The sequence below is a fragment of the Oncorhynchus keta genome, chromosome 10, assembly GCF_023373465.1.
Source record: "Oncorhynchus keta strain PuntledgeMale-10-30-2019 chromosome 10, Oket_V2, whole genome shotgun sequence".
In the NCBI taxonomy this organism is placed as follows: domain Eukaryota; kingdom Metazoa; phylum Chordata; class Actinopteri; order Salmoniformes; family Salmonidae; genus Oncorhynchus; species Oncorhynchus keta.
Window position 1 is genome coordinate 74,240,899 of NC_068430.1, and position 15,000 is coordinate 74,255,898.

Sequence of the window (15,000 nt, forward strand, 5' to 3'; positions counted from 1 at the left end):
GCTACTGTTATTTTCAAACGTCTTTTTACTGTCGTTTTTATTTCTTTACTTTTCTATTGTTCACCTAATTACATTTTCTACTTAAAAATTGCACTGTTGGTTAGGGCCTGTAAGTAAGCATTTCACTGTAAGGTGTTCACTGTACCTGTTGTATTCGGCGCATGTGACAAATAAACGTTGATTTGATTTGTCTGGTGGCACTTTAAATGAGGAGGACGGGCTCATAGTAATGTTTGGAATGGAATGGTATCACACACATCAAACATGTGGTTTTCCATGTGTTTGATACCATTCCATTTACATCACTCCATCCATTATTATGAGCCACCCTCCCCGCTGGTTTCCACCATAGTGCTTTCACCTAGCCAGTCCTATCAGATACCATGAAGGGCAAATGAACAAGGGCAGAAGGGAGAGTACTACTTTCCAGAATGAGAATGAAATCCAACCAGGTTTCCTGAGAAACTCTCTCACCTCAAAGGAAGTGAACAAGATCAGAACGGAGAGAACTTTGAAAGAGCAAGGTGTAAGATATGTGAAGTTTCTTGGGACACCCTATGAAGCCTTTATTGTAATTCCATTAAAGTAGTACAGTTTCCTCAGAAACCCACTAACCTTCAACGTACTCCATGACCATGCAGAGGTGCCTGCGAGTCTCGAAGGAGCAGAACATGGAGACCACGAAGGGGTTCTCAGCGAAGGTCAGGATGTCTCTCTCTACGAAGGCCTGCTGGATCTGGTTCCTCAGGATCAGGTTCTGCTTGTTGATCTTCTTCATGGCAAAACGCTGACGGGTCTCCCTGTGACGTACCAGGTACACCGCACTGACGGGGTAGGGACAGAGGAGGGAAGAAGGAGGAACGGGAGAGAAGGGAGTGGACAAGGAGGGAGGAGGGGAGAGAGGGGGAGGAGGGAGATGGGTAAAGGGTAGAGGTGCAAGAAGCCAAGGGTATGGTTGTGGTAAAATTAGATGGTCAGAGAAATCTACCTGGAGCCTCATGTCTTTGAATGAATGTGAGGACTTTGTGATGTACATGAAATGTATAGTCATTCATATTGCTTTGACCAGACTCTACTCACCCATATGCTCCGTTGCTGATCAGCTTGATGGTTTGAAAGTCTTCTTCACTTGGCGGCTTCATGGCTTTCATCTTCCCCTACATAAACAAGCAGGCAAGCTCAGTCAAGTCCAACTTAAGCTAGATACTATTTGAAGAGAGATCTGGTGTGTCTGTGAGTGTATTTCTCATTAGATATGGAGGGTCCTCACCTCTGATCTGGTGTCTGTGAGTGTATTTATCATTAGAGATGGAGGGTCCTCACCTCTGAGCTGGTGTGTCTGTGAGTGTATTTCTCATTAGAGATGGAGGGTCCTCACCTCTGATCTGGTGTGTCTGTGAGTGTATTTCTCATTAGAGATGGAGGGTCCTCACCTCTGATCTGGTGTGTCTGTGAGTGTATTTCTCATTAGAGATGGAGGGTCCTCACCTCTGATCTGGTGTGTCTGTGAGTGTATTTCTCATTAGAGATGGAGGGTCCTCACCTCTGATCTGGTGTGTCTGTGAGTGTATTTCTCATTAGAGATGGAGGGTCCTCACCTCTGAGCTGGTGTGTCTGTGAGTGTATTTCTCATTAGAGATGGAGGGTCCTCACCTCTGAGCTGGTGTGTCTGTGAGTGTATTTCTCATTAGAGATGGAGGGTCCTCACCTCTGATCTGGTGTGTCTGTGAGTGTATTTCTCATTAGAGATGGAGGGTCCTCACCTCTGATCTGGTTGTCTGTGAGTGTATTTATCATTAGAGATGGAGGGTCCTCACCTCTGATCTGGTGTGTCTGTGAGTGTATTTCTCATTAGAGATGGAGGGTCCTCACCTCTGAGCTGGTGTGTCTGTGAGTGTATTTCTCATTAGAGATGGAGGGTCCTCACCTCTGGTCTGGTGTGTCTGTGAGTGTATGTCTCATTAGATATGGAGGGTCCTCACCTCTGATCTGGTGTGTCTGTGAGTGTATTTCTCATTAGAGATGGAGGGTCCTCACCTCTGATCTGGTGTGTCTGTGAGTGTATTTCTCATTAGAGATGGAGGGTCCTCACCTCTGATCTGGTTGTCTGTGAGTGTATTTCTCATTAGAGATGGAGGGTCTGATCTGTTGTCTGTGAGTGTATTTATCATTAGAGATGGAGGGTCCTCACCTCTGATCTGGTGTGTCTGTGAGTGTATTTCTCATTAGAGATGGAGGGTCCTCACCTCTGATCTGGTTGTCTGTGAGTGTATTTCTCATTAGAGATGGAGGGTCCTCACCTCTGGTCTGGTGTGTCTGTGAGTGTATTTCTCATTAGAGATGGAGGGTCCTCACCTCTGATCTGGTGTGTCTGTGAGTGTATTTATCATTAGATATGGAGGGTCCTCACCTCTGATCTGGTGTGTCTGTGAGTGTATTTATCATTAGATATGGAGGGTCCTCACCTCTGAGCTGGTGTGTCTGTGAGTGTATTTCTCATTAGATATGGAGGGTCCTCACCTCTGAGCTGGTGTGTCTGTGAGTGTATTTATCATTAGAGATGGAGGGTCCTCACCTCTGGTCTGGTGTGTCTGTGAGTGTACGTATCATTAGATAAGGAGGGTCCTCACCTCTGATCTGGTTGTCTGTGAGTGTATTTCTCATTAGATAAGGAGGGTCCTCACCTCTGATCTGGTGTGTCTGTGAGTGTATTTCTCATTAGATATGGAGGGTCCTCACCTCTGATCTGGTTGTCTGTGAGTGTACGTATCATTAGATAAGGAGGGTCCTCACCTCTGATCTGGTTGTCTGTGAGTGTACATCATTAGATAAGGAGGGTCCTCACCTCTGATCTGGTGTGTCTGTGAGTGTATTTCTCATTAGATATGGAGGGTCCTCACCTCTGCAGAATCGTCTGGCTCTGGGGTGTGGAGACCTTCACTGTCATAGTAGTTGTCCATGTTCACAATGTCTGGACAAAAACACATGATTTAACACTCAATACAGTATCTGGTGTGTACTGTTGCAGATCAATAGCATTGTGTATGCATACAGTGCCTTCAGAAAGTGACTTATTCCACATTTCGTTGTGTTACAGCCTGAGCAATGCAATGGCAATACACTTTAAAGAGGGTTGTTTAGGTTTTTCTCTACAATAACAAAATCGCTTTGACATGTGAGTCACTCTGGATAAGGGGGAGAGTGCTGAACAAATAAATGCAAATATGTTAAAGGCCCAGTGCAGTCAAATACGGGATTTCCATGTTTTATATATACAGTGCCTTTGGAAAGTATTCAGACCCTTTGACTTTTTCCACATTTTGTTACATTACAGCCTTATTCTAAAATGGATTAAATAAATGTTTTCCCTCATCAATATACACACAATACCCCATAATGACAAAGCGAAAACAGTTTTTTAGACATTTTTGCAAATGTAATAAAAACAAAAAACAGAAATACCTTCTTTACATAAGTATTCAGACCCTTTGCTATGAGACTCAACATTGAGCTCAGGTGTTTTTATTCATCATCCTTGAGATATTTTTACACCTTGATTGGAGTCCACCTGTGGTAAATTCAATTGATTGGACATGATTTGGAAAAGCACACACCTGTCTATATAAGGTCTCACAGCCAGTCAGAGCAAAAAACAAGCCATGAAGAAATTGTTTGTAGAGCTCCGAGACAGGATTGTGTTAAGGCACAGATCTGGGAAAGGGTACCGAAAAATGTCTGCAGCATTGAGTGTCCCCAAAAACCCAGTGGCCTCCATCATTCTTAAATGGAAAAAGTTTGGAACCACCAAGACACTTCCTGAAACTGTCCGCCTGACCAAACTGAGCAATCAGGGGAGAAGGGCCTTGGTCAGAGAGGTGACCAAGAACCCAATGGTCACTCTGAAAGAGCTCCAGAATTCCTCTGTGGAGATGAGAGAACCTTCCAGAAGGACAACCATCTCTGCAGCACTCCACCAATCAGGCCTTTATTGTAGAGTGGCCAGATGGAAGCCACTACTCAGTAAATGGCACATGACAGCCCGCTTGGAATTTGCCAAAAAGCACCTAAAGGACTCAAACCATGAGAAACAAGATTCTCTGGTGTGATGAAACCAAGATTGAACTGTAGGGAAACCTGGCAGGGAAACCTGGCACCATCCCTACAGTGAAGCATGGTGGTGGCAGCATCATGCTGTGGGGATGTTTTTTAGTGGCAGGGACTGAGAGACTAGTCAGGATCGAGGCAAAGATGAACATAGCAAAGTACAGAGAGATCCTTGATGAAAACCTGCTCCAGAGTGCTCAGGACCTCAGACTGGGGCGAAGGTCTCTGAATGTCCTTGATGAGTGGCCCAGACAGAAAATCTCTGGAGAGACCTGAAAATAGCTGTGCAGCAATGCTCCCCATCCAACCTGACAGAGCTTGAGAGTATCTGCAGAGAAGAATGGGATAAACTCCCCAAATAGAGGTTTGCCAAGCTTGTAGCGTTATACCTAAGAAGACTCAAGGCTGTAATCACTGCCAAAGGTGCTTCAACAAAGCACCAAGTAAAGGGTCTGAATACTTACAGTATGTACACTACCATTCAAAAGTTTGGGGTCACTTAGATATGTCCTTGTTTTTGAAAGAAAAATATTGTTTTTGTCCATTAAAATAACATCAAATTGATCAGAAATACAGTGTAGAAAATTTTAATTATGTAATTGACTGTTGTAGCTGGAAATTGCAGATTTTTAAATGGAATATCTACATAGATATTCAGTTTCTTGGCAATTTCTCGCATGGAATAGCCTTCATTTCTCAGAACAAGAATAGACTGACGAGTTTCAGAAGATAGACTTTGTTTCTGGTCATTTGGAGCAAATGCTGATGCTCCAGATACTCAACTAGTCTAAAGAAGGCCAGTTTTATTGCTTCCTTAATCAGCACAACAGTTTTCAGCTGTGCTAAAATAATTGCAAAAGGGTTTTCTAATGATCAATTAGCCTTTTAAAATGATAAACTTGGGTTAACTAACACAACGTGCCATTGAACATGGTTGCTGATAATGAGCCTCTGTACGCATATGTAGATATTCCATAAAAATTATGCCGTTTCCAGCTACAACAATCAATTTCATCATTAAAAATGTCTACACGTATTTCTGATCAATTTTATATTATTTTAATGGGCAAAAATGTGATTTTCTTTCAAAAACAGTAGTGTACATGTGATATTTCAGTTTTTATTGTTAAATACATTTGCAAAAAATTCTAAAAAAAATGTTTTTGCTTTTCCATTATGGGCTACTGTGTGTAGAATGATAAGGGGAAAAAACAATTTAATACATTTTAGAATAAGACTGTAACATAACAAAATGTGGAAAAAGTTAAGGGGTCTGAATACTTTCCAAAGCACTATATATATTTCCATAGTATGAAGTTGGAGAAAAAGTTAGTGTTAGAGCTGTTTGAAACGACCGCCTGAAATTTCGGACTGTTTTGGTAGGATGGAGCCGGTAAATGAGTTAATAGACCAATAACAGCTCATTTTCAGTTTTCCCCTCCCCACTCAGACCACTTCCAGACGGTGCTCTTTGCGAAGAAGAATGATTTTTTAACAATTTTAATTGAAAACAATCACAGTAAGGTACTTCACTGTTATCAGAAATTATTTGATATTGAGATAAAAACGGCTGCATTGCACCTTTAAGTAAGCATCTCATTAATTTGAATTAGATGTCACATAAAATTATGTGAAAATAATATATCTTCTTGTCACCTTGGTAACAACATTTCTAAAACGAAATGGTTGTGTTTGGGGAACCGAGAGAGGGAGGGAAGACGAGAGTGTGTGAGAGAGAGAAAGAGAGATGAAGCTGTGAATATTTGTGTGGGTGAAAAACAGAAAGGTGCTAAACCAAGAGGTGGTTTGTAAAAAGTGTCACATTGTGACAACCCACTAAAACCCAAACTCATATTTCTTCAACCAGACTGAAGGTAGCTGACAAAGAGGAGCCAGTCGGATTCTGAATAGTCTTTCTAACCCATTTACATTGAGTAGTTCAATGAACAGCTTGTGATGGATTTGCCACTGTGAGAAGTGGAGCTGGAATGAATTGAAGGAGTCAGAGAAGGAGTTTGGGGGCTGGTGTAGATTAATGACAGTGAGTGCAGTGCTGCGACCGGCTTCATAATCAGTAAAGGGAGTTCTCTCTGCGTCTCAATAATGTCTACATGTAGCCTGGTCCCAGGTCTGTTTGTGCTGTCTTGCCAAGGTTCAGTGTGACAATGACAAGAGCTGGGACCAGGCTAGCTGACAGGTGGATCCCTGCCCACATGCTACAATGCCAAGATGCTGTTGTTTTTCTGATGCCAAAATGTATGTTTTTTTCCAAGGTTATTTCTGCTAGCTTTATAGTTAATTACCTATAATAAACACCCGAGGGGAGTGTGGCTGTCAAAATGTGGGAAGAGAAATCTCAACCATCAATCTTTCATTTTCTCAAGTTTGGCTTCTACAGGTACACGATGCCCTAAATCTGTCTCTTTCTGTTTCCGTCTACTGTCTCTCCCCCCCATCCCAACCTCCACACGGTCGCAGGTCAGTCCCAGCTGTCTGCATGTCTCTTTTTATTCCTCTCTTCCCTCTCTTCTTCATTAAATCTCCCCTCTACTCCTCTCTCCTACATATCTCTCACCCTCCAGAGGGTGCTTGGTCTGTCCCAGCCATCTGAATCTGTCTATTTCTGTTCCTCTCTTCTCTCTCCTCCTCCCTCTTATCCTTCTCTCTCACCCTCCAGAGGGTCCCTGGTCTGTCCCAGCCTTCAATCTGTCTCTTTCCATTCATCTCTTCCCTCTCTTCCTCTCTCTCTCCTCCTCCCTCTCATCCTTCTCTCTCACCCTCCAGAGGGTCCCTGGTCTGTCCCAATCCTCAATTTCTCTTTCCGTTCCTCTCTTCCCTCTCATCCTCCCCCACCCTTACTCACCCTCTAGTCTAGGGGTATTACACTCTTACCCAACGAGGTCCGGACCCTGCTGGTTTTCCATTCTCTCTGATAATTAATTCCACCCACCTGGTGTCCCAGGTCTAAATCAATCCCTGATTGGAGGAGAAGAAAGGAATAAAACCAAGTGGTTCCAGAGTTGAGGGCTCTAGAGTGTCCTGACGTAACAAGGAGTATCCATCTTCATTAAATGTGTGTGTGTGTCTCACCCTCCAGAGGGTCCCGGGTCAGACCCAGCTGGCTGATGATGTAGCGAGGGATGTCCGTCTTCATCAGGTGTCCCTCCTTGGCGTGGTCCTCCGCTGCCTCCAGCAGGTGATAGAACTCCTCTGGGTTGAACTCCTACAGAGAGGGGGGAGACAAGGAACCATATACACAGTTACACAAAAGCTGCCAGTCTGCCACATAAACTTGATGTAGTATTGACTTTTCTGGATTGAACTCCTGTACATGAAGGGGAGGGGGGACAATGTATATATTTCTTTTTACCTTTATTTAACTAGGCAAGTCAGTTAAGAACAAATTCTTATTTTCAATGATGGCCTAGGAACAGTGGGTTAACTGCCTTGTTCAGGGTCAGAATGACAGATTTTTACCGTGTCAGCTCAGGGATTCGATCCAGCAACCTTTCGGTATGGTATTGTGTGTGCTGTTTTGAGTTTAACTGGGAAATCCTACAGGCTGAAATAATGAGCTAATAAACTGCTGGTTACTAACATGGTCATAACTTTGAATTGCTGCTCCAATAAGCCCTACAGCTGATTAACATAGCCTTTTATTCTGTCCTCTGGGCATCTCTTTCATTCACCCTTTGTGGAGGGATATAACACTGTTATTAGAAACCAGAGCACCTGGAGGGGAAGGTCATTTCCTGGTTTCAGTGTTCCGATGATCAACTGTTCCCTGGCCTTGCCAACTAAGATACAGATGAGAGGAGTGAACCCATAGAAATAGAAGGAATATAATAGATTATATTTCTTTGAGTAAATTTACAAAGTTCCCTGGATTGCCAACTATGATGAGTGGAGTGATCATAAATTAGAGACACAATATAAGACTAATTAATATAAGTCTTGTACTGGATTCTGTGGGAGTGAAGCTCTCTGCACAGAGTTCTGCTCTGCTCTATGTATCTCTATGTGGGATAATGTTCTTCCACCATGGCTCTGACATTTCACCAAATCAGAGGAGACTGTGACTAGAATGCCAAATGAACTGAACCCCCCTCTCTCCCCTCCAATTCACGTTCTCTCTCCTCTCTCCCTCCACCTTCCCTACCTCTTTCATTCTCCTCTCTCTCTCTCCATCTCTCTCCTCTGCATTTTCCTTTGTCTCTCCCTCCATCCTTCCCTCCATCTTTCCTTCTATCGCTTTCTCTCTCCCCCTCCATTTCACTTTCTCTCTCCCTCCATCCTTGTCTACCTCTTCCCTCTCACTCTCTCTCTCATATAACTGACACAAGCAGAAGCATCCAGCCTGACCCTATCGACCTCTTCCGCTGGTCGCCCTGGCAACGGGAAGATGAGACGCAACAGCAGAAGGATGTAGGACCAAGCGTTTGACAGGCAGGGGAAGCCATCAATCAGAGTGTGTAAATCCAGGGACAGTCCAGTGACTTATGTACATATAGCTTTGAATGTCAACTGGACAGTTGGAGGAGTTCATTTCAACTGTCATTGAATGAGGTGTTGGCCCATGGCAGCACTGTATGTGGGTGGACGTTTTACAGTTAGGAAAATATCCTTAGGCATTTAACTTAATGCTGTGTATGTAATGACTCATATAAAGACATCGTTGACCTATATCTATGAAAACAAGGGATGTGTTTTGGTTAAATACACCGCACAATCTGTCATAAAGGTAGCCTCTAGTATCGTTGATTTAGCTACAGGGAAAAATGAGAGAGGGAGACAGATTAAAGGGGATGAACAGTATGGAATGGTGTGTGTCCCAAATGGCATCCTATTCCCTACATGGTGCACCACCTTTGAGGGTGCCATTGGGTGCCATTTGGGACCATAGAGTTCTGGTCTAAAGTAGTACACTATAAAGGGAATAGGGTGCCATTTGGGACCAGAGTGAGTTCTGTTCTAAAGTAGTGCACTATATAGGGAATAGGGTGCCATTTGGGACCAGAGTTCTGGTCTAAAGCAGTGCACTATATAGGGAATAGGGCGCCATTTGGGACCAGAGTTCTGGTCTAAAGTAGTGCACTATATTGGGAATAGGGTGCCATTTGGAATAGTAGGCAAAACAGACATATTTTTCACGATTATAGCTATATTATCAAAATCAATAAACCAAAGCACGATTTGGGGTTCATTCATTAGTTTTTAGGTGATTAAGTAGAATCCTGTTGAAAAATGATGCGGAAAGTATCATTTACATTCCTAAAACATAAGTTGAAAATGTTACTGTTCCTGCTACCTGTTGTTGATTATGAATTTGTTTATAAATGTCCAAATTCATAATCAATATGCTGAAATAAGTTGTGATATTTTGAAGGCCAAAAATAAACATTACTCCCTACACATACATATGTCACACTTGTGTTCAGATTAGTTCTATTTAGCTAAATAAGTAGCTTATAAACTGCACACACACCAACATTTACCAAGCAGCCACTCTACACTTTGATTGGCTTGTTCTACTGTAATCAAAAGCTAGCGCAAATGAATCACATCACTATTGTCTATAAAGATCAATGGAACTGGGACAATAACCGGGGTGACGTGTACCGTTTGCGCTCTTCTAAAAGATAAAACCACAGCTAACTTGGGTAAACTACTTATACCTGTCGATAGATGAGACCCTGTAGTAGCCATTTCTCAACTCATCTCGTTGTGTCACGTTTACAGTAGATGGCCAATACGAAAAGGAAACAACACTTATTTGACTGGAACATTTCAACGAATCATCACCTCACAGGTAGACCTACAGGTAGACCTACAGGTAGACCTACAGGTAGACCTACAGGTAGACAGACCTACAGGTAGACCTACAGGTAGACCTACAGGTAGACCTACAGGTAGACCCACAGGTAGACCTACAGGTAGACCTACAGGTAGACCTACAGGTAGACCTACAGGTAGACCTACAGGTAGACCTACAGGTAGACCTACAGGTAGACCTACAGGTAGACCTACAGGTAGACCTACAGGTAGACCTACAGGTAGACCTACAGGTAGACCTACAGGTAGACAGACCTACAGGTAGACCTACAGGTAGACCTACAGGTAGACCTACAGGTAGACCTACAGGTAGACCTACAGGTAGACCTACAGGTAGACCTACAGGTAGACCTACAGGTAGACCTACAGGTAGACCTACAGGTAGACTTACAGGTAGACCTACAGGTAGACCTACAGGTAGACCTACAGGTAGACTTACAGGTACACCTACAGGTAGACTTACAGGTAGACCTACAGGTAGACTTACAGGTAGACCTACAGGTAGACCTACAAAGTGACAGGGGTTTCATTTCAGTGCTAGCTTGTCAAATATGTGGATTTGTTTTTTTTTTTAAAGCAAAATCAATTTAGTATAATCTTGATATTAACATCACCAATCTGTGGTAAAAAGATGTTGATGTGTTGACAATTCAAGCTTGTACAAGGTAGTTAACACACTTTCCAAATTAGGGGAATTAGCGCAATATGAAATCATTTTATATTACAAAATAATTCAACATGTCAATGAAGGGATGATAGTACAGCATATATTGCCCACTCACAAGCTATTGCAACAATTACACATATTTCTAACTCAATGATCTATTTAGAGAGTGAACTGCTCTGAAACCCATTTGAACCAGGTGCTCTAGAATAGAGTCTCCAGAGTGTCTGAGCCGCAGCCTGAACATTCAACGTCCCTGTAATAGACCTGTAATAGAGCTCACCAGACATTCCAGAAGCCGGGCGGGACGAGATATGATGATGAAGAGCTTTTTGACCAGCTCAGTGACGAAGGTCAACTCAGAGCTCTCAGAACGCTCATAGGCCTGAGAGAGAGAGAGAGAGAGAGAGGGCTTCAGCACCAGGGACAGCGATAAACAAATTCTCAGCAATTAATAGGTTCTGCACCAATAAAATTGAATGACAGTTACTTTTGGAAGACCAGAAGAGGACTAGGGGTGCGTGCGTGAGCATGTATATGTGTTGTGTATGTGAGCATGTATATGTGTTGTGTATGTGAGCATGTATATGTGTTGTGTATGTGAGCATGTATATGTGTTGTGTGTGTGTGAGCATGTATATATATGTGTTGTGTGTGTGTGAGCATGTATATGTGTTGTGTGTGTGAGCATGTATATGTGTTGTGTATGTGAGCATGTATATGTGTTGTGTGTGTGAGCATGTATATGTGTTGTGTGTGTGTGAGCATGTATATGTGTTGTGTGTGTGTGAGCATGTATATGTGTTGTGTATGTGAGCATGTATATGTGTTGTGTGTGTGTGAGCATGTATATGTGTTGTGTGTGTGTGAGCATGTATATGTGTTGTGTATGTGAGCATGTATATGTGTTGTGTGTGTGAGCATGTATATGTGTTGTGTATGTGAGCATGTATATGTGTTGTGTGTATGTGAGCATGTATATGTGTTGTGTATGTGAGCATGTATATGTGTTGTGTGTATGTGAGCATGTATATGTGTTGTGTATGTGAGCATGTATATGTGTTGTGTGTGTGAGCATGTATATGTGTTGTGTATGTGAGCATGTATATGTGTTGTGTATGTGAGCATGTATATGTGTTGTGTGTGTGAGCATGTATATGTGTTGTGTATGTGAGCATGTATATGTGTTGTGTATGTGAGCATGTATATGTGTTGTGTATGTGAGCATGTATATGTGTTGTGTGTGTGAGCATGTATATGTGTTGTGTATGTGAGCATGTATATGTGTTGTGTGTGTGTCAGTATGTACAGTGCCTTGCGAAAGTATTCGGCCCCCTTGAACTTTGCGACCTTTTGCCACATTTCAGGCTTCAAACATAAAGATATAAAACTGTATTTTTTTGTGAAGAATCAACAACAAGTGGGACACAATCATGAAGTGGAACGACATTTATTGGATATTTCAAAACTTTTTAACAAATCAAAAACTGAAAAAGTGGGCGTGCAAAATTATTCAGCCCCCTTAAGTTAATACTTTGTAGCTCCACCTTTTGCTGCGATTACAGATGTAAGTCGCTTGGGGTATGTCTCTATCAGTTTTGCACATCGAGAGACTGACATTTTTTCCCATTCCTCCTTGCAAAACAGCTCGAGCTCAGTGAGGTTGGATGGAGAGCATTTGTGAACAGCAGTTTTCAGTTCTTTCCACAGATTCTCGATTGGATTCAGGTCTGGACTTTGACTTGGCCATTCTAACACCTGGATATGTTTATTTTTGAACCATTCCATTGTAGATTTTGCTTTATGTTTTGGATCATTGTCTTGTTGGAAGACAAATCTCCGTCCCAGTCTCAGGTCTTTTGCAGACTCCATCAGGTTTTCTTCCAGAATGGTCCTGTATTTGGCTCCATCCATCTTCCCATCAATTTTAACCATCTTCCCTGTCCCTGCTGAAGAAAAGCAGGCCCAAACCATGATGCTGCCACCACCATGTTTGACAGTTGGGATGGTGTGTTCAGGGTGATGCGCTGTGTTGCTTTTACGCCAAACATAACGTTTTGCATTGTTGCCAAAAAGTTAAATTTTGGTTTCATCTGACCAGAGCACCTTCTTCCACATGTTTGGTGTGTCTCCCAGGTGGCTTGAGGCAAACTTTAAACAACACTTTTTATGGATATCTTTAAGAAATGTCTTTCTTCTTGCCACTCTTCCATAAAGGCCATATTTGTGCAATATACGACTGATTGTTGTCCTATGGACAGAGTCTCCCACCTCAGCTGTAGATCTCTTCAGTTCATCCAGAGTGATCATGGGCCTCTTGGCTGCATCTCTGATCAGTCTTCTCCTTGTATGAGCTGAAAGTTTAGAGGGACGGCCAGGTCTTGGTAGATTTGCAGTGGTCTGATACTCCTTCCATTTCAATATTATCGCTTGCACAGTGCTCCTTGGGATGTTTAAAGCTTGGGAAATCTTTTTGTATCCAAATCCGGCTTTAAACTTCTTCACAACAGTATCTCGGACCTGCCTGATGTGTTCCTTGTTCTTCATGATGCTCTCTGCGCTTTTAACGGACCTCTGAGACTATCACAGTGCAGGTGCATTTATACGGAGACTTGATTACACACAGGTGGATTGTATTTATCATCATTAGTCATTTAGGTCAACATTGGATTTCAGAGATCCTCACTGAACTTCTGGAGAGAGTTTGCTGCGCTGAAAGTAAAGGGGCTGAATAATTTTGCACGCCCAATTTTTCAGTTTTTGATTTGTTAAAAAAGTTTGAAATATCCAATAAATGTCGTTCCACTTCATGATTGTGTCCCATTTGTTGTTGATTCTTCACAAAAAAAATACAGTTTTATATCTTTATGTTTGAAGCCTGAAATGTGGCAAAAGGTCACAAAGTTCAAGGGGGCCGAATACTTTCGCAAGGCACTGTATATGTGTTGTGTATGTGAGCATGTATATGTGTTGTGTATGTGAGCATGTATATGTGTTGTGTATGTGAGCATGTATATGTGTTGTGTATGTGAGCATGTATATGTGTTGTGTATGTGAGCATGTATATGTGTTGTGTGTGTGTCAGTATGTACAGTGCCTTGCGAAAGTATTCGGCCCCCTTGAACTTTGCGACCTTTTGCCACATTTCAGGCTTCAAACATAAAGATATAAACTGTATTTTTTGTGAAGAATCAACAACAAGTGGGACACAATCATGAAGTGGAACGACATTTATTGGATATTTCAAAACTTTTTAACAAATCAAAAACTGAAAAAGTGGGCGTGCAAAATTATTCAGCCCCCTTAAGTTAATACTTTGTAGCTCCACCTTTTGCTGCGATTACAGCTGTAAGTCACTTGGGGTATGTCTCTATCAGTTTTGCACATCGAGAGACTGACATTTTTCCCATTCCTCCTTGCAAAACAGCTCGAGCTCAGTGAGGTTGGATGGAGAGCATTTGTGAACAGCAGTTTTCAGTTCTTTCCACAGATTCTCGATTGGATTCAGGTCTGGACTTTGACTTGGCCATTCTAACACCTGGATATGTTTATTTTTGAACCATTCCATTGTAGATTTTGCTTTATGTTTTGGATCATTGTCTTGTTGGAAGACAAATCTCCGTCCCAGTCTCAGGTCTTTTGCAGACTCCATCAGGTTTTCTTCCAGAATGGTCCTGTATTTGGCTCCATCCATCTTCCCATCAATTTTAACCATCTTCCCTGTCCCTGCTGAAGAAAAGCAGACCCAAACCATGATGCTGCCACCACCATGTTTGACAGTTGGGATGGTGTGTTCAGGGTGATGCGCTGTGTTGCTTTTACGCCAAACATAACGTTTTGCATTGTTGCCAAAAAGTTAAATTTTGGTTTCATCTGACCAGAGCACCTTCTTCCACATGTTTGGTGTGTCTCCCAGGTGGCTTGAGGCAAACTTTAAACAACACTTTTTATGGATATCTTTAAGAAATGTCTTTCTTCTTGCCACTCTTCCATAAAGGCCATATTTGTGCAATATACGACTGATTGTTGTCCTATGGACAGAGTCTCCCACCTCAGCTGTAGATCTCTTCAGTTCATCCAGAGTGATCATGGGCCTCTTGGCTGCATCTCTGATCAGTCTTCTCCTTGTATGAGCTGAAAGTTTAGAGGGACGGCCAGGTCTTGGTAGATTTGCAGTGGTCTGATACTCCTTCCATTTCAATATTATCGCTTGCACAGTGCTCCTTGGGATGTTTAAAGCTTGGGAAATCTTTTTTGTATCCAAATCCGGCTTTAAACTTCTTCACAACAGTATCTCGGACCTGCCTGATGTGTTCCTTGTTCTTCATGATGCTCTCTGCGCTTTTAACGGACCTCTGAGACTATCACAGTGCAGGTGCATTTATACGGAGACTTGATTA

The 15,000-nt window shown here is 42.4% G+C and overlaps 1 pseudogene; it reads right to left on the minus strand.

The window, feature by feature from the left end:
- Positions 1–15,000, minus strand: part of LOC118365685 (microtubule-associated serine/threonine-protein kinase 1-like) — a 47,532-nt pseudogene that overhangs the window by 18,238 nt on the left and 14,294 nt on the right.